At 59.9% G+C, this 17,358-nt stretch overlaps 1 protein-coding gene across 5 annotated transcripts in view; it reads left to right on the forward strand.

The window, feature by feature from the left end:
* Positions 1–3,022: 3,022 nt before the first annotated feature.
* The window catches only part of PPARA (peroxisome proliferator activated receptor alpha), a 51,958-nt gene continuing 37,622 nt past the window's right edge, over positions 3,023–17,358 (forward strand). Inside the window, exons 1-2 of one of the 5 annotated variants that reach the window (XM_081129446.1) lie at positions 3,023–3,041; positions 4,981–5,128. The gene's annotated coding sequence lies outside the window, so the exon portion shown is untranslated. Of the gene's footprint in view, positions 3,042–3,897; positions 4,009–4,168; positions 4,470–4,568; positions 4,588–4,980; positions 5,129–9,115; positions 9,184–17,358 lie in introns of those variants that run through there. The other 4 variants (XM_081129444.1, XM_081129445.1, XM_081129447.1 and 1 more) reach the window with 4 other exon arrangements.

Raw genomic sequence — 17,358 nt, forward strand, 5'->3', positions numbered from 1 at the left:
CTCCTCCACCACAGCAGGGCAGCTGACTGTGGGACCCCAGGGGGCACGTCATTGCAAACCCCCCTCTACGCAGAGCCCATGTCCCTTACAGACCAAACTCACCTACATGGATTACAGTGAGGCTCTCTTGTCCCCCTGCCCTTAAGACAGCTGGGGACGGGACAGTGTGCTGACGAGGAGGGTGCCTGACTCTCGGGAGGGATGGGGGGGGGCCCCGTGGCTGCATAGGGGCTGCCTTGGGCTTCTCAGGAACAGCAGGGGCCCATGGGAGACAGAGGCCCACGTCGAGGAGGGGCCTACAGCGAAGCCAGTCTGTGAACTTGGCTGGGGCGGGTTGGTTGTCAAAGGGACCGAGTGTCTGTGGCTGCAGCAGACGCTTGGCCTGCAGCAGGTTCCAGACCCTGCAGACCTCCAGCGAGCGCACAGCTTCCCCACAAGCACCTCCAGTGATGACCCTTAGTCAACCCGTATCCCTTAGCATCCACTTAGGATGTGTTACTATCTGACAGAGTCAAGCCACACTCCCCACCCGGCCACAAATCACTGCCTGGCTGGGGCCCTGCCTGCCTCTGCCCATCTCGTACCCTTGCCTCTCTGCCCTGGAGCACGGCCCCTCTCCAACCCTGACCTTCAACACCTTGCTCCTGGGCCTGCCCGAGACAGCGGCTTTCAGGCCAGGATGGCCTGAGCTTCAGGGTCAGACGGCGACCTCTGGGCTACCCTGTGGCCAGTGGGATGGCAGTGTGGGGGTGGCCTCTGGGAATCCAGTTCCCGCTCCCTCTGAGAGACCTGGGCCAGCAAGAGTCCTTGGTTTCTTCGCCTGTAAAATGGGGATAAACCCAGGTGCCTGGTGGGACTGTGAGTTCCGTGCTTTGGTATCTGGACCCACGAGGTATGGCCATCATTCCTAGGATGGCAGCCACAGCCGTGCCCATGGTGGGTCCCCGCTGAGGTCTAGACGTGGCCAGGGAGCAGCTCCGCACTTGCCAACAGTGAACTGTCCCTTTTCCAGTCTGTGGCTGCTGTCCCTGTTGACTTTCACCACCTGACCGAAGGGCACACTTCCAGGAGATCAGAGGCCACTGCCCCGGCCGATGGCACCCTGGGAGCACACACTCCGTTTCATCAGCAAAGGGCAGAGCAGTGACCCGCAGAGGTCTTGGACATTTCCTGGAAAAGGGTTACCTAAGCCACAGGGCAAATGGACAGCTTTGGCCTGGACTCCCAGACCCATGGAGACATGTCCCCGGCAGGGATCAGGGCCGGCTGCCAGGTCCACATCCTCTATGAACACAGGCGGCCGACACCACTTGCTTACAGGGTTGGGTCTAACCTGCCACCTAGTCTCAAATGGCAGACCCCTACCACTTCCAGTCACCTCCCACTACCCACTGCCCTCCACTGAGTGTCCCAGCTTCCTGATTCTCCTTGGGGTGGGGGTCACTGCAAGAGGGAGCCCAGGCTGCTCTGGTGGGACTGGGCCCATCAGTAGGTGCCAGAGTGGCTCAGCAGGGCAGGGGCTGCACAGACCTTCCTCTTCTCCTGGTGCAGCAGGGGCCTCTGTGCCTCAGTCTTCCTATTGCAACGTGGGCACAATCGTATTGATCTGTCCAAACACCTTCAGGAATAGAAAACTTGCAACTGTACCTGAACCAGCATCGGCACCAAATATACGGGGGCCGTGGACTAAGTAACATGTGTCCCCAACGCTCTCGGTGCTCAAGGAGCCTCCGAGAAGAAACAGGTGGAACACAGACACGGTCTCAGGAGCACTAATTTGTCCCTGAAGTTATAAGGGACATACCACTGGGTCCCTGCACAGGAGGTCATCTCTGTTCGGTTGAGTTGCCCACACACCATCAAGGCTCAGGGAGGTTGGGAGGGAGGGAGGGAGGGACTTCCAGGAGCTGGGGGCAGAGCAGGGGTGTCCTTTGTGCCCGTTTCTCCTGAGCAGATTGTGTGACAAGGTCTCCACGGCAAACAGGAACTCATAGTCTGCCAGGGCAGCACCGACGGAGCAATTTCTGGCCAGGATTGGCCCATGAGAAGAGTCTTGTCCTTCCTTGCACTACCTGGGGGAGGGGAGAGGGCTGGCGGAGAGCATCTATTCAAAGGTGACAAATTTCAACACGTGCACGAACAAGTTTCCACTCCCTAAAACCTTAGGAGCTCCAGGAACCCAGAAATATCCTTTCTCTGTGTCTGCTGGGTGTGCCCACTACCCTGCTGAACCCTAGACAGCTTGCTCCGTCCTCAGTTAAAACCATGTTTGCCGGGTCTTTCCAACTGCCTGGTTGAACTGGGTCTCGACCAGCGCGGTGCATCTGGGAAAAGACGCCAGCACCCCTGCGTTTGGACTCTGGGTGCTTGACAGTCTGGGATCTGGAGAATGTCAGGGGATGTCTTTGAGCCTGGATGTCACGGTCAGCTTCCCTCCTTGCTACATTCACGGCACCTGATACAACGTGGCCTCTGGGTGTGTAAATAAGTAACACTGTTGCCTGTGCAACCTGTGTGATATCCAGGATATAAAGTACAGGGATCACTTTGTAAACTGAAACATAATATAAATATTGGCAAGTGCAATAAAAGTTGGGCTTGTCAGTGTGGGCGTGGGTAGGTAGGTTCTGTGGGTGTCTGCAGGGTGGGGCAAAGTTCACCCCAGGAATGGGGCTAATCACCAAGGGAGAGTTTCAGGGACACCTGTGCGAGGCCGGGTGGGCCTGCTCTCCAGGGTCTCTGCTAATGCAGGACTTATTTGGAGGGGCCTTTCCTGCCCTGTAGGTCTTCCTGGAGGCTCGCCCGCATCTACAAATAGAACAGTGGGGGGGGGGGGCGCGGGGAGGAGGCTGGCATAGGACACATTGTGTTCCCAAAGGAGGAGCGTCCTGACGCTCTGGCATAGGGGGCTTCGTGCCTTCCGCGCGGGGAGCTAGGCGTCGCTGCGATAACAAAGCTGCTCTGCAGCCCCCCGACCCCCACCAGTGGCGGCCGGGCCGCGACTCCTCTCTGGGTTGGCACAGACCCAGCCCCTGGGCAGGGTGAGATCAGCCCCTCACTCCGACGCCGGGGGGAGCGGGCACGGCTCTACCCCAGCGCGCAGCGTCCTGGTTGCCCTTCACCCACCTCGGTCCCCCGTGCGTCAGTCACCCCGGCACCTCCACTACTTGCTGACGCGCCCTCCCATCTCGCGTTTTCTTTCTCCTACGTTTGCATCCTGGGGTCCCAGAGACAGGGTCCTTCCCCGCCCGCCCCGCACTCCGCGAACCCCCAAAACTCGAGGGCACAGTGCCTCGGCCGGTGTCTACACCGGCTCATGGCACAGACCCGCAGAGCCGGGCTCCGGAGGGAGGTGGGACCTCGCCAGCGCAGCCGGGGCGCCGGAAGGGAACCTCCATCCGTCCCGCAGCGCGGTGCCCACCCCGCCTGGACGGCAGCCCCGCCCGGTGCGCGGGTTCGGGCGCGCGCCGGATGCCCGGCTGCACGCGATGTCCCCTCGCGGCGCCCTGCTCGCCCCCGCGCGTTGACCTTGGCAGTCCCTCCGCCCCTCCCGCCTCAGTTTCCCCACGCGTGCAGCCGAGGAGGGGCGGGAGGAGAGGCCGGAGAGCGCGGCCCCGCCCCGCCTCGCGGGCATCCAATCGGGCGCCGCGGTCCTGGGGGTGTGTCCCGCCCGGGGCCGCGGCTGGGGGCCCGGGGGCGGGTCCGGAGCTCGGGGCGGGGGCGGGGTCGGGGTCGGCGCGGGGGCCTCGGGGCGGGGCTTCCGGGCCGGCCCCCCGCGCGCTGCCCGCGCGGCCCCGCTGGGCTAGGAGCGCGAGGGGCGGCGCGTGCCGCGGGGGGCGCGGCTGGCACGGGCGCGGGGGCGGCGCCGGGCATGGGCTGAGACGCGGCGGCCCGGGGCGGGGGCGGCGGGCGCGGGGTCGGAGGCGGCCGCTAGCGCCAGGCCCCGAGCCGCCTCCCTCGCGCGCTGCCCGGCGGACGGCGGGCGGCGGACGGGCCCCGGGGCTCGGGGTGAGCGAGCGCGCGCAGGGCTCTGCGGGCCGGGCCCCCCCCCGGGGACCCAGAGCGGCGGGCGGGGGAGGGGCGGGGCTGGCGGCGCATGCGCGGGGCCCGGGGCGCGGGCCGAGGGCGTTCGCCGCGGGTTGGTGCGGGGGAGCCCGCAGCCCGGGGCCGCCCCCTCCGCCTCCCTCCCGGAGTCGGGCGCCCGCGGCTGTCGCTGGGGCGGGGAGCGCGCGGAGCTCTTGGCCGGGACCTCAGAGACTCGGGTCCCCGCGCGCTCCCGGGAGGCAAGGCCAGCGGGCGGGGCGTCGGGCGCGCCCTCCACTCCGCGCGAGCTGGGGCGTCGCCGACGGGAGGGGGCGTTGCCCAAGATCCCGGGGGTCCCCGAAGCTGAGCAGCCCGAGGCCCCGACAGCGCGACTCTCCGGGCCGCGCGCTCGGCGCCCGCGGTCGGGAGGGAGCAGCTCGCGGCGGGTTAGTTCAGCGCCCAGGGCACCTCCGAGGACCTGCCCTCCGTGCGCCCGGCGCGGGCGGGCCCCCGGGTCGGGCCGGGCGAGCCCCGGGCCCTGGTTGCGCGCCTCCAGGGGCCAAGGTGGTGCTGGCGAAAGTCCGGGGGATCGGGTCCGCCCCGCGCCCACCCCAGACCCACAGGGACAGAAAACGCACGCCCCCCCCTTCCTCGCCTTTTAGAGTTTAAAGGAGGGGCCGCGTGCCCCAAATGTCAAAGTTCTTCCTAAAAAAAAAAAAAAAGTCCGTGGTGGTTGTAATGTCGTGGGTTTAGAGGGGCGCTCCGGGGACCTCCGGGGCTGCGCCCTCACCCCAGCCCCAGCCCCCCTTCCCTAAAGCAGAGGGCCCCCTCCGACCCCAAGGCTGCTTGGGCAGGGTGGCGGGGTAATGGGTGGGGGGAGGGCCACAGGGATCCTGGGAGCGACCCTGCCACACGCCGCCTTTGCAGCAGCAGGTCAGGGTGACTTTCCTCTCCAAGGTGGTGGAGCGCTGGGGAGAATCCAGAGGACCTATCGGAATCGCTGCCTTTTCTGCCTCCTGCTGCCAAGGCCGCGAGGGCCCGGCCTCCTCTGCAGAGCAACAGTCGGTGGCCAGACAAGCCCAGTACCCAGACCCTGTCATTGCAGGTGAGTAGAAGGTTTCATTTACTCATGTTTCCAGACCGAAATGTGTGTTTTCTTCTGCTGTGTTACAGACCAGCCCCTTGAAGGTTAATTTGTTACTTTGGGATGCAACATTGGATACATTGTTCCCGCTTTGAAAGTAAGATAAATGTGGGTAGATTCTCTTTGAAGTTTCTTGTGTCAGTGTCACTAGGAACCTCATTTCTTTAGGGCAGGCAGGTTCCCTGGGATTCAAAACTAGATAGTGTCACTGTGAGAAGTGTCACTACCTAACGGACGCCGAAGTCACAGACGAGTAAAGGGCTGTTTTAAGTCCCATTTGACTATCACGCAGATGGCTTTCTTTAGATAGCAGGCCAGGTCGAGACCTGCCGTCAGCCGGGATGGCAGGGAGAAGGCGGCGGGGTGCCACAGGTTGCATGTCACTGTCCATGGGGGGCCAATGCAGTGACCCTGGCAGCATTCGTGCAACTTTGAAGCGAAAACAAGTTAATGGACGGTAGAAGAAAAAAATGTTTCTCTTTTCTTGTCTCTTAGACTTATAAGTTACTCCATAATCATAAATAGTTCTTTTTACTAAGTGTCGTTTGTCAAACCTGTAAACAGAGATTTTTAAACATTGCATGTGTTCTTGAGAGGACAGAAGAAACAACCGTGTTTCTTCTCTGCAAACTGTTTTGTAATCTGCGCTAATTATTGGGCTGCGAAAAACATTTCCATGAGAATGACTTTGTGTTTCGCCCTTTAAAATGTCTATATAATATTCCATTGTGTTTAGGTGCAGGATTTAGCCAACCCCTATATACCGATATATCGAAATTTATGTTTTTAAGTTCACTTATTCTACAAATGTTGATTGAGTAGCTGCTGTTGAGCAAGGCAGCTGTGGATCTGCTCATGAAGCCACTTTTTATAGCAGAATATAAAAAAGAAAGTTCAAGCTTGTCTTCCTTGTCTTAAAAGGGGGGTCAGCTGGAGTGCGGAGGGGAACTGTTTCCGCCTCAGTGTCTCCCCCGTTCAGTGCTGTTTCTGGCGCGCTGTCTGGGGGCCTCTGTGTTTTTATAATAAATATTCTTTAAGCAATCTTTTTGAAAATTTTAATTAAAATGTTTCTTTGCTTAGTGTAAACAGATTTTTAAACACTCCAGATTCTCTTCCCTCTTTTTGCTCTCCCACAGCCTCTGCACGTGAGGATCTGTTCTCAGTGGCAAAGGGGCTGGGGGGCGGGCGGTGTCTAATTTCCATGTGATTGTTGGTTGAGCATTTGGGCTGTATAATTCCTGCTTTTTTGGAAGTCGAGGGCCTCTTTTTATTTTCGTTTCTCGGTGGCAAGGCATAGAGTCAGTCTTAAATGTTTCATAGACATTTCAAAGAAAGGCGTAGTTTCCGCCTGTAGGGTAGGCGTTTGCTGTATCTGTTGTCTGTGGCTTATTAATCACTCAGAACAAGCTAGCTCACCACTGAGGCCACGTGGTCAGGGGAGATTGGCAAAGAATTTTCATTTCCAACTCGGTGTTAGATTGTTTTAAGGAGGTCCTCGTGGGCTGCATGTGAAAGCGCGAGTTTCTTCCTCCCCGTGTCTCTGTCGCTGGCGGGCGGTGAGATTCCCGTGGGAAGGAGCACGTGCGTGCGAGTGTCCCTGCCTGTCCTGTGGGCCACACGCACAGCGTGGTCCGCCCGGCTCGTGGTCTGGAGCTGTGCTTGTTATTTGCTTCGAGGGCATTTAATGACTTGGCACCGTGCAGTAGTGACTTGGAGCTGCCTGGAAGAGTTTATGCGCTACGGAAAGGGAAGGGTGTAATCCGTGCTCGGTCGGGCCCAGTGGAGTTGTTTGCGGCTGAGCTGGATTTGTTGTGAGGTCAGCACGCGAAAAAGGGTTTACAAGCGTCGGTTTGCATTAGGGAGGCAGCTGGTAAAGGCTGGAGAGGTGTCGGACCATTAGGTGCCACCTGCCTACCAGGCCCTGAGGTCCTTGGCCACCTCTCTAAACTGCTGCTCCCCCTTCACGAGGGCTGGGAGGCTGAGAAGTCGTGTCTTACGTGAAGATTCTTGTAAAATGTGAAAACCCGTGTGCAGCCCAGGAGGTGTCTTGAAGGAAGGAGCCACGTGCCACCTGCCTGCACCTCCCACTTGGCCACATCGGACACCTGCGCTATCGTACTGACCATTTTATGGTTTCTCAGAGGCTTTCAGAGAGAAACACGATTCTTTCATTTAAAAAAAAGTTTATCTTAGTAGTTATTTTTTAAAAAATATGTCTTTATTGATTTTGGAGAGAGGAAGGGAGAGAGAGAGAGATAGAAACAGTGATGAGAGTCATTGACCGGCTGCCTCCAGCACGCCCCCTGCTGGGGATCAACCCCACAACCCTGGGAATCGAACCAGTGACCTTTTGGTTCATGAGTCGACGCTCCACCGCTGAGCCACGCGGGCCGGGCTCACTTTTTCATTTGTGAGTAGGTAAATAAGAGTTCTACGCCAGTCATAACCAGACCACCAGGAGTGGCTCATGTTTTCTCGGAACGTGGCTACACCCTCGGGTTTGGGGGCCATTCGTCTGGCGTGGGTCCTTACTCGGTACCCCTGTTATACTGACCATGCAGAGGACGCCCCTCATCCTGGGGGGCTGCAGAAACAGGCCCGGCGATGCCTTCCTGGGCGGGGACACAGCTTCCTTGGGCTGATCCCAGGTGCTGTCCTGCGTCACGGCCCCGTTAGTCTAACTTCCCCCCAAGTGGGGCTCGCTGAGAGCGGCGTAGTCGTGCTCATTTCTGCCCAGCGGGGCCTGTATGCTCAGGAGGTACTTCTAAGTGCTCTTGGAACAGAATTTAATTCAACAAGTGTTTATTAATGGGCCTCTGTTTTCTACAGTTCTCAAGTGTGGGTGGCAGCTGGCGGGGGGGGCCTAGAATACAGACCGTGGGCCTCCCCACAGCAAGAGGGTGTCCCCTCGGCGTTTCAGCTTCTCTCATCCCTTAGAGAGTGGGGGGGGGGAGAGAAACGTTGATGTGGGAGAGACACATCGATTGGTTGCCCCCCGAACATGCCCCCACCGAGCCGGGGAATCGAACCTGAAACCCAGGTACGTGCCCTTGACCCGGAGTTGAACCCTCGACCCTTCGGTGCCCTGGTCAGTGCTCTAACCACTAGGCCATCCGGCCGGGGCTGGGAGCCCATTCTTCCATTGGGACAGGGGTGTCCTGCGTGGCAGGCTGGGCACACACCTGCAGTGCCATCCCGTCAACGTCACGAAGGTGGTGGCAGCAGAGGAAACAGTTCTGCGCGTCATTATCACTAGGTTTGGTGCATTCGGTAGGTTTTTCATGAAATCTCCTGAGACTCTAATAAAATAAAGTGCTTGTTCTATAAGGTCGTGGATTCAGATTTCAAACGACCGGCTCAGTAGGGATGGGGTGCGCCTTGACCTGTGCGGGTTGGGAGGCGCTTGTGTTTAGCCCGGCGGGGTCCCGCTGACGCTCCAGCCGCGGAGCCAGGGTCTGCGCAGGAGAAACGAGAACAGGGCCCGTAGCCCTGTGCGCCCCGCGGCCGCCGGCCTTTCTTTGCCCTGTTTCAAGAGACTTGCAAGTACAGAGGAACAGGGGTTCCCGTTCCACCCGCTTGCTCTACCCTCCGAGCGTGGAGGCCACGGGCGAACCGTGGCGAAGGCGTCCCCCTGGGCCGCGGGGGTGGGAGGGCCCACGGCCTGTGTCCGGCGTCTGACGCGCCCTTTGAGTGGCTGGTTCAGCACATCGTGCGCCCCAGCCCCCTTTCCCGTGTCTGAGAGAGAGCGAGGCCCCGCGACCTCTCGCGGCCGCTCGTAACTGAGTAAGGCTGCGGTTATGTGATGACCACACCCGGGCCACGCGTTGCCAAGCTCCCGGGAGCGAGACCCAGTTATCTGGAGGTTGACACGTGGACGTGTCCCTTTCCAAAATATTCTAGTAAGTTGGTTGTCAGCCTGACGGGAGCATTTCAGTGCCTGGTTACGATCGGGCCGTGTGGCTGGTCGACCACGGGATCGCGGGACCGAGTGACAGTCAAATCTTGATGATCCGAAAGTAAGTTTTCTTCTGTGCCCCGTGGGTTAGATGGGATGTTTTTTATCGAAATAATTTTTAGAAGCGCCTTCAGCCAGCTGCCTTTTTGGACAAGTCCGCGTCTCTCGGGCTGCCAACAACTCGCAGGCTGTATCTCTCTCCCCCTCGGAACATGAGTAAGTTCGATGAACCCTGGACGGCGGCCTCGTCGGAGCGCGTTTTGTGGGATTCCCAGCAGCTGGGTTTGTGTCCCATTTGCCGTCCACTGGTTTTCCGTCTGTGCGTTGGGGACGGGATTCACGGGAATGACGTTTAATAGGGACGTTCTTCAGAGAAGGTTGAGATGTTTTAGCTAGAACCAGCCCGTGGAGGGTGGAAGCGACTTACGGTAGAGACAGACAGCCTGGCCGGCGTGGCTCAGCGGTCAGAGCATCGGCCCGCACGCCAGAGGGTCTCGGGTTCGATTCCTGGTCAAGGGCACGTACCTGGGTTGCAGGCTCGATCCCCGGCCCGAGTCGGGGCTTGTGTGTCTCTGTCCCATCGATGTTTCTCTCCCCCCCCTTCCACTCTCTCTAAAAACCAGCGGAAAAAATAGCCATCCCTGAGGATTAACAACTACAACAGGATAGAGACAAACGGCGTATTCGATGTGCTTACGGCAGCCTTGGGCTTTAGGGTTTGTGGGGGACGGTTCTGCCTGGGTTGACGGCCTTTTCTTTCCACTGTGAAACGTGACAGTCTGTCACCGGGGCCTGTCCCCAGCTCTAGCCTCAGCTTCGGGCCATCGCCGGTGGCCCCAGCAGGTGGGCCGGGGCACAGGGGAGTGAGGAGCCCCTCCGTGGGCCCTGTCCTTGGAAAAGCTCACTGAGGGGGCGGTTTCCAGGCAGGAAGACCTATCGCTGTGGCTCTCGAGCCGTGCGAACGGACCGAAGCCGCCCTCAGCGAGGAGACGGGAGTTTCTAAAGCTCAGTTGTGCGAGGACTTGGACGTGGCGAGGTCGGGGCTCCGGCCCCCGCGGGCCTTTAGATGCGGCCGCAGCTGCCCCTCCTGGCGAGAAAACCCGCGCGAACAGGTCGAAAGAACGTGGGTGACAAGGGAGAACCCGGGAGCGCGGGGGCCGCCGGGGGGCCAGGGCGTTTGTCTGGCTCAGGGAGCAGGCTCTGGAACTGGGGGGAGGCAGGGCCAAGGTGGGGGCGCCCAGCAGCCTGAGCTCCAGGGGTTGTCGCCGTCCGCCCAGGGACAGGAAGGACGGCCAGGGCGGTGCGCTGAGCGGGGAGCCGGCCGTGGTGACCAGGGGAAGGGGGGGCGGAAAGCGTCCCCGGGGGCCGTGCGTGAGGCCCGAGCGAGGGGCGGACGCGGCCGTTTCTCTCCCGGGAACCCGCAGTCCCCGGCCGTCCCCGGCTGTCCCTTCACCTGGGTGACGGCAGCGAGGTCGCTGTGCGTCTGGGTCAGGAGTCTAAGGGAAGGTGAATGTTTAACCCGCTCAAGGCCGCCTGGAAACCCTTCGTAGGGACGGAGGCCCAGGACCGAAGGGAGGGAAGCTTCTCGAAGGGGAAAGAGCAGCTTCCCCGCGGCTGACTCACGGCCGAGGGAAGGGCCGGGACTGGGGCCCCCTGTGCGCTCGGGGCGAATGAAGCCGGGTGCGGGCTTCCTGGGCGGGACGGGCCATTTTCCAGAGGGCACTGGGAAAGCTCCCTGCCCAGTGAGATGCCCGGGCTGCTCCGGCCGAAGGAAACCCCTGAGGGACAGGGTCGGGCGGTTAAACTGAGCTCAGCGGGGACTTAGCTCTAGGAGCTGGACAGACGAGGCCCGGCTGTGGCATGAACGCCTGCCCGGCGGGCAGCTCTGATGGCTGCCCGCGTTGTGGGTGCCCCCGAGGCCGCGTGGCCGGCCCAGGAGGCGGGCGCTCACTCTCCCGTGGTCTCTGCTGGCCGCCCCCCCCCCCCCGTGCCAGCATTGAATGTCCGAGGTTGCTGGACCCAGGCAGCCTTGACCCCTCTCGAGTCCCCTGCACTTGGTCAACACTCCGTGACCTCCGGCCCTACATTCCTGATGTCCCCCGACCCCTGACCCTCTTGGAGGCTCCTACTCAGTGTGTCGGGTTCTGAGCTGCCCCCAGTTTTTTTTCCGGGGCCCGACCCTGCTCTTCCCCCCGTCCCAGGAGTGGCCTCCCGCTGGGGCAGTGGAGGCCGGACAGGGCAGGCGGACTGCTGGTCTGGGCTGTGCCTCAGTTTCCGCATCTGCGAGTGGGGTGAGTGCCAGTGCTCCCCATGGGGCTGCACTGGACGTCCTAGGAGCCTGTAGAGGCTGCTTTGCTCACTAACTGGGCCTCAGGGACTCGCCCGCCCTCGCTTCCCAGCGTCCGTGGGGGTGGGAACCCCAGGGGCCCTGTTCTTTCTACGCAGGCCCTGTCCCGTTTCTCTCAGGCCCCCGGGGCACTCCCGAACCCTGACCCTCCAACCCCCCTTCACCCCATAATCTCTGCCCTTGAATTTCAGCCAAAAATTACTTTCTCAGGGAAACCTCCCTGCCCTGCCTGTCCAAGCCAGACCTCCGAGGCAAACACTTAACCTCAGTACTTTTCACCTAAAACCGGGTGCCTTGTGTTAATTTGCGTGACGCTGGGTGCAAGTCCCCCTCCCGGTCGCAGACCCTGGAGGTCGGAGGTCAGAAGCCACTGCCGCCGGCTCACCCTTGTGCTGCAGGACCCGTCGTGAGCCTGCAGCTCTGTGGGCCCACCTTCCGTCTGAGATTCCTTCAAGACTTAATCAAACGCCGCCTCCTCCGTGAAGCCCTCCTTGATCCTGCCCCAGGCTGGATGCAGCAATCTTGTCTCTGGTTCTCCTGCCTTTACTGCGGCCGTGTCCACTGGGTACCTTAGTCATTTACTCCCGAGCTCCTTCATCTACTCGGCAGGTCTTTACTGAGCACCTACTGCGTGTGCCGGGCGGTGGTCTGGGTGCTGGGAGAGCCATGGGGAGTGGCGGGCACTGCAGAACACAAGGCACACGGCTCCCAGGCCGGGGGAACGGGCTTCATTGTCGCGCAGTGGGTGGCGTGGCAGGTGGCGTGGCAGGTGGCGTGGCCGGTGGCATGGCGCGTGGCGTGGCGGGTGGCGTGGCGGGTCACAGCCAGCGCAGCGGGCGGGTGGGCGCTTCCTGCAGGACCACATTTCACAGCGGCCCGAACGTGCGGCTCGGTTCACATTAGTCTTTAAACTCAGAGTCTCCTCCCACCAAAGGAGCCAAGTCGGGAGAGAGGAGAGAGAACAAACATCCGAGAACTTCAGGCCCAGTGCAACTCCGATGATTGTCTTGGGGCGTCAGAGCTGGTGCCCAGTGGAGCCCGTTGGCCCCCCGAGGTCAGCAGGATTGGGTCCTAGGTGGGTGTTAGGTCTGACCACACCCGCAGTGACCCGGCCTCCGGGATCCCCGTGAGTCCCGACACGGCACCTGCCTCCTGTCACGACAGCCCGGAAGCGGGCGGGCCCTCCCGCCGAGTGTGTCTTAGTCACACGAGTGTGACGACTGCTCCGCGTGCGGCTCTGAGGGGTGAGAGCCGGCGGTGCCCGTAGCCTGACTCCGTTTGGTTTGACATGTGAAGGCGGCAGACGGCTCCCAAGGCAAGTGTAAGCTCCTGTCCCAGGGTAACAGGCGGATAGTGACAAGGCCTCCAGGGGCAGGCGGGCCTCTGGCTTTGCGGCTGGGGTGACAGGCAGGGAGGGAGGGAGGCGTCCCGGGCCCTGGCAGGTCAGGTGGGAGCTGGGCTGGCTGCCCGAGGTGCCTGGGAAATGCCCTCCTCCGTGGGCAGGGCCGCCTTCCAGCTCCAGACTCGCCTCTTTCCATCGGGATCCCTAAAAACCAGGCAAGGGAGCTGGGCTTGAGGGTTTCTTTCGGTCACGTTTATGCAGCTTTATTAACTCAGTAGAATTCATCCTCTGTCCGTGTGCGATTCTGTGAGTTGTCAAAACCGTCTATGGCCCCGACTCCTCGCTGGTTGTCAGCCCAGAGGCGCCCACCTTCCTTCGCTCGTGGCTTCACAGTTGTCAAAACCAGCAGTGTGGGCCAAGCCCACCCCACGCCCTCAGTCCCTCTGGTCTCCACCTGCCTCGGTGCAGCCAGAGAAAGGTCTCTGCTTTCACCAGCTCATCGGGCCGCCTGGGTCATCCAGGCCGGTCTCCCCTCTGGGCTCCGTCCTGGGGTGGCCGTAACGGTGCCCCACCGGTGATCTGGCTTTAAACAGCAGAAATTTAGTCCCGTTCTGGAGGCCAGAAGTTCGAAGTCGAGGGGCCGGCAGGACCATGCTCCCCTGAAACTCTGGGTGGGACCCTTCCTTGCCTTCTCTTAACTCCTGGGGGGGCATCAACCCCGGGCAGTCCTAGGCCTGTGGAGGCCTCACCCCAGCCCCTGCCTCTGTTGTCACATAAAGTTCTGTGTGCGTGTGCGTGTCTCTGCGTGTCTCTGTGTGTCTCTGTGTGTGTCCATGCGTGTCTGTGTGTGTGTGCGTGTCTGTGTGTCTGTGTGTGTGTGTGCGTGTCTGTGTGTGTGTGTCTGTGTCTGTGTGTCTCTGTGTGTCTGTGTGTCTCTGTGTGTCTCTGTGTGTGTCTGTGTGTCTCTGTGTGTGTCTGTGTGTCTCTGCATGTGTCTGTGTGTCTCTGCGTGTGTCTGTGTATGTGTGTGTGTCTGTGTGTGTCTGTGTGTGTCTGTGTGCGTGTCTGTGTGTGTCTGTGTGTCTGTGTGTGTGTGTGTGTCTGTGTGTGTGTGTCTGTGTGTGTCCGTGTCCAAATTCCCCTTTTATCTGGATACCAGTCATCACCGGGTTAAGGGTCCCCTGCAGTGTGACTTCATTTACCTAATGACACCTGCAAAGACCCTATTTCAATAGGGTCCCCTCCAGGGCGCTGGCGGGTAGGACGTGGGCACCTCTTTCAGGGGCGGGGGGGGCACAAATCAGCCCATCATGGGACCCTCATCACGTCTGCAGAGCCCTGTTGCCGTGCAAGGCCACGTGTCCATGGGCTCTGGGAGCGGAGGGTGGACGTCTTCGGGGGCCGTTAGGCGCCACACCGTGGTCCTGCCCCATGGAACCCCCGTGGGACTGACAGCTGGCACCTGCTGGGGGAGATGCGGAGCATTGAGACCCCGGCGTGTCCTGGTCGTCCTGGAGCATGGTGACCGATTAGGGCAGGTCCCTAGCATGAGAGGTCGCAGTCACCCAGTGCCTCCGGCCCCTGAGGCAGGGCTGGTGACCCCAGCCTCGCCCAGGCGGTGCGGTTTCAGAGTGACATGGAGGAAACGGCACGTGAGTGCGGAGCCTGGTGCGGGGGGAGAACTCGCCGTGGCCCCTGGGCGGGGCGGGGCCAGGGGGTAGGGAGGTCGTGGGGCCCATGGGCCTCTCCTGGCCCCTTGTCCGCGTTTTCAGGCGGAAGGACATCATCTTTGGCCTCATTCCCTTTGTTGGGAGGCCGCCTCTGACCCTTCTTGTGATGGTTGTGGCCCCACCCCACCCGCGTCGCCGCCTAACTTGTATGAGCTTCCGCCGTTGGGTCCCTTGCTGTCCCCCCCCCGGGGCCGCAGCTCCAGGGGGCAGGGCTGCTTGTGTCTTTTCATTCCCGGGCCCACGGTCGCTGCAACCCGGCCTGGCGTGCGAGGCACCAAGAACATCTGTGGAAGGAACAGCCGTCCTCGCTCCTTCGTTCCCTGTGCCCTGTGCTTCTCGGAAAGATGACAGCTTTTCTGGTCTAAAATTGTATTAGCAAGTTGTCTGAGTGACTCTGCTCAAATACGAGGAAAACCTTGAGGCTGGTGTTGAAAACCTTGCGGAAATGCGAGGGGCTCCCGTAGCCGGCCTGAGGATCCTACTGAAGGGAACAGGAGGGTCGTCTTAGCTCCACTTAGCAAGTAAAAGGTGAGAAAACCCCGTCACCAACTGCGGAGCTCACGGGCATTCACGGTGTTAGGAGTTCAGACACATTAGGTGGGGAGCCCACTCCTGATAATAGCTTAGTAATTTGGGCACCAACTCAAAACGGTGGGAAAAAATCCTCGAATGTGCGGAGGAGGCCGGGCGAGCTCAGGGGGGCGGGGGAGTCGCCAGGCTGGGGTCTGGAGACGATGGAGGCTTGAAATTTGGGTCTATATTGTCTCTGGGGTGTTGGCCAAAGTAATACCCCAGGGCCGAAGCATTCTGTGGGGCCAGGAGGCCAAATTTGGCATATAGAGCCTTTAAGAAGGGAAGACCCTGGAAATCATCTCAGACTCTGGGTTGGAACCTCAAAGAGCTGCCCCCACGAGGACAGGTGATCGGGGGGTTGATCAGCTGCTTGAGGATTGAAGCTCCGGCATCTCAGCCTCACAACTGACTGAGGTGACCCCAGATTGTCGAGGCCTCGATGCCGGGCAGAGCGAACGCATCTCCCTGGAGGAACACCGTCACTCTGGCCCCTATTTCCAAGAACAAATTTTCAAATATAGGCACAGCCCTCACTTTGCTCAGTTCTGAGCTGCACACGTTTTAATTACCACGTTAATTTATTTTTTAATTGATCTTTAGAGAGAGAGAAACATCCATCGGCTGCCTCCTGCACGGCCCCTCCTGGGGATGAGCCCACAGCCCAGGCATGTGCCCCGACCGGGAATCGTACTGGCGACCTTTTGGGTCACAGGACTATGCCCAGCCAACTGAGCCACATCGGCCAGGGCAATTATTGCGTTAATTTTTTGTTTTGTTTTTTAAATCTCACCCAAGGAGTGAGGATATTTTTCACCTTGATCCCTAGAGAGAGTGGAAGGGTAGGGGGTGGGGAAGGGAGGGAGAAAGAGAGAGAAGCATCCCTGGGGCATTGACACCCCTACCCCACGGGGGTGGGGGGTCGAACCTGTAACCCAGGTACATGCCCTTGACCGGGAATCGAACTCGCTCCCCACCAGCGTGCAGGCCGATGCTCTAACCGCTGCGCCCCTGGAGCCAGGCCTATTTGGTTAATTTAAGTAGCACCAGCCGTCCCCCAGCAGCAGGGCCCAGAGTTCAGTTCCTGCGAGTGGCTGTGTGAAGTGCAGGCCCCGCTGCCCCCTCGGGTCCAGAATCCCAGCCTAGGTGACACCTGCACAAGGGCCGGTGACCGGTCCCGTCGCCCCTTTCACAGCAGGCCTGCGAGTGGCTCCCGCGGCCCGTCATTCGGCGCCCACGGCCCACAGCGCCCGCGTTCCTGTTGCCCCTGGTCTCCCAGTAAAAACCCACGTGGCGTTTTATAGAGATGGACAAGCGAACGGAGGATTGGCCCGTGGATGAAAGTGCCGGGAAAAAGCACAAGATGATTGTGCTGGAAGTAAAATTCTCATCAAACGTCAAGGGAGTCGTAGAAAAAATAGCTGCAGGTCCACGGGGACCTGGCTGCCATTCGGGAGTCGCTGGATGGGCAGTGGAGGAGCCTGGTAACAGTGGCTTCACCTAAATGAGGAAGGTGGTTGTGGAAACGATGAGGGTGTCCTGGGGGAGCCGATCCCAGCCACGCACATCACGGCCAAGGGGTGCTGAGGTGCTTCCTGACGTTCAAAGTGCAAAAGACGGCGCGGCCGGAGCGGCCCCGTGGCCGTGTCCATCCGCGATCCAGGGGGTGACCGGTTCGAGTCCCGGTCAGGGCACTTGCCCGGGTTGCGGGCTCGGCCCCCAGTTGGGGGCGTGGAGGAGGCAGCCGATTAATGTTTCTCTCTCGCTGATGTTTCTCTCTCTCTCCCTTCCACTCTCTTTAAAATCGAGTTTTTAAAAAAGTGCAAAGTATCAAAAGCTGGCCGCTGATCCCAAACGTCTGAAGAAGTGTGAATGACAGTTTGCCAAAGCGCTGAAAAGGTGCTCACTCTGTGTCGTGTACTGAGCTATTTAATGAGCAGACGGCAGGCACGGGTCAAACTGCTCTTGAAAAGTTCCTTACAATAAAATAAAACACTTTAATTTTTAGTGTTTCTCACATTCTCGTTACGGTATGCTAAGTGAACACTAGTTTTACTGCATCTTTGTATTCCTGTTTATTTGCAACAGGTAATAAGAGAGTTTTTAATGTTTTGACAAAAGTGTTTGGAGGCCAGGGAACAGCTGTGATTTTTACCATTAGTAAAATCACCTCACACGATTTCTGCTTTGCATGATACTTTTTAAAAAATTGATTTGAGAGAGAGAGAAACATCGATTGGTTGCCTC

The sequence above is a fragment of the Miniopterus schreibersii genome, assembly GCF_964146895.1.
Source record: "Miniopterus schreibersii genome assembly, chromosome: 2".
Classification (NCBI taxonomy): domain Eukaryota; kingdom Metazoa; phylum Chordata; class Mammalia; order Chiroptera; family Miniopteridae; genus Miniopterus; species Miniopterus schreibersii.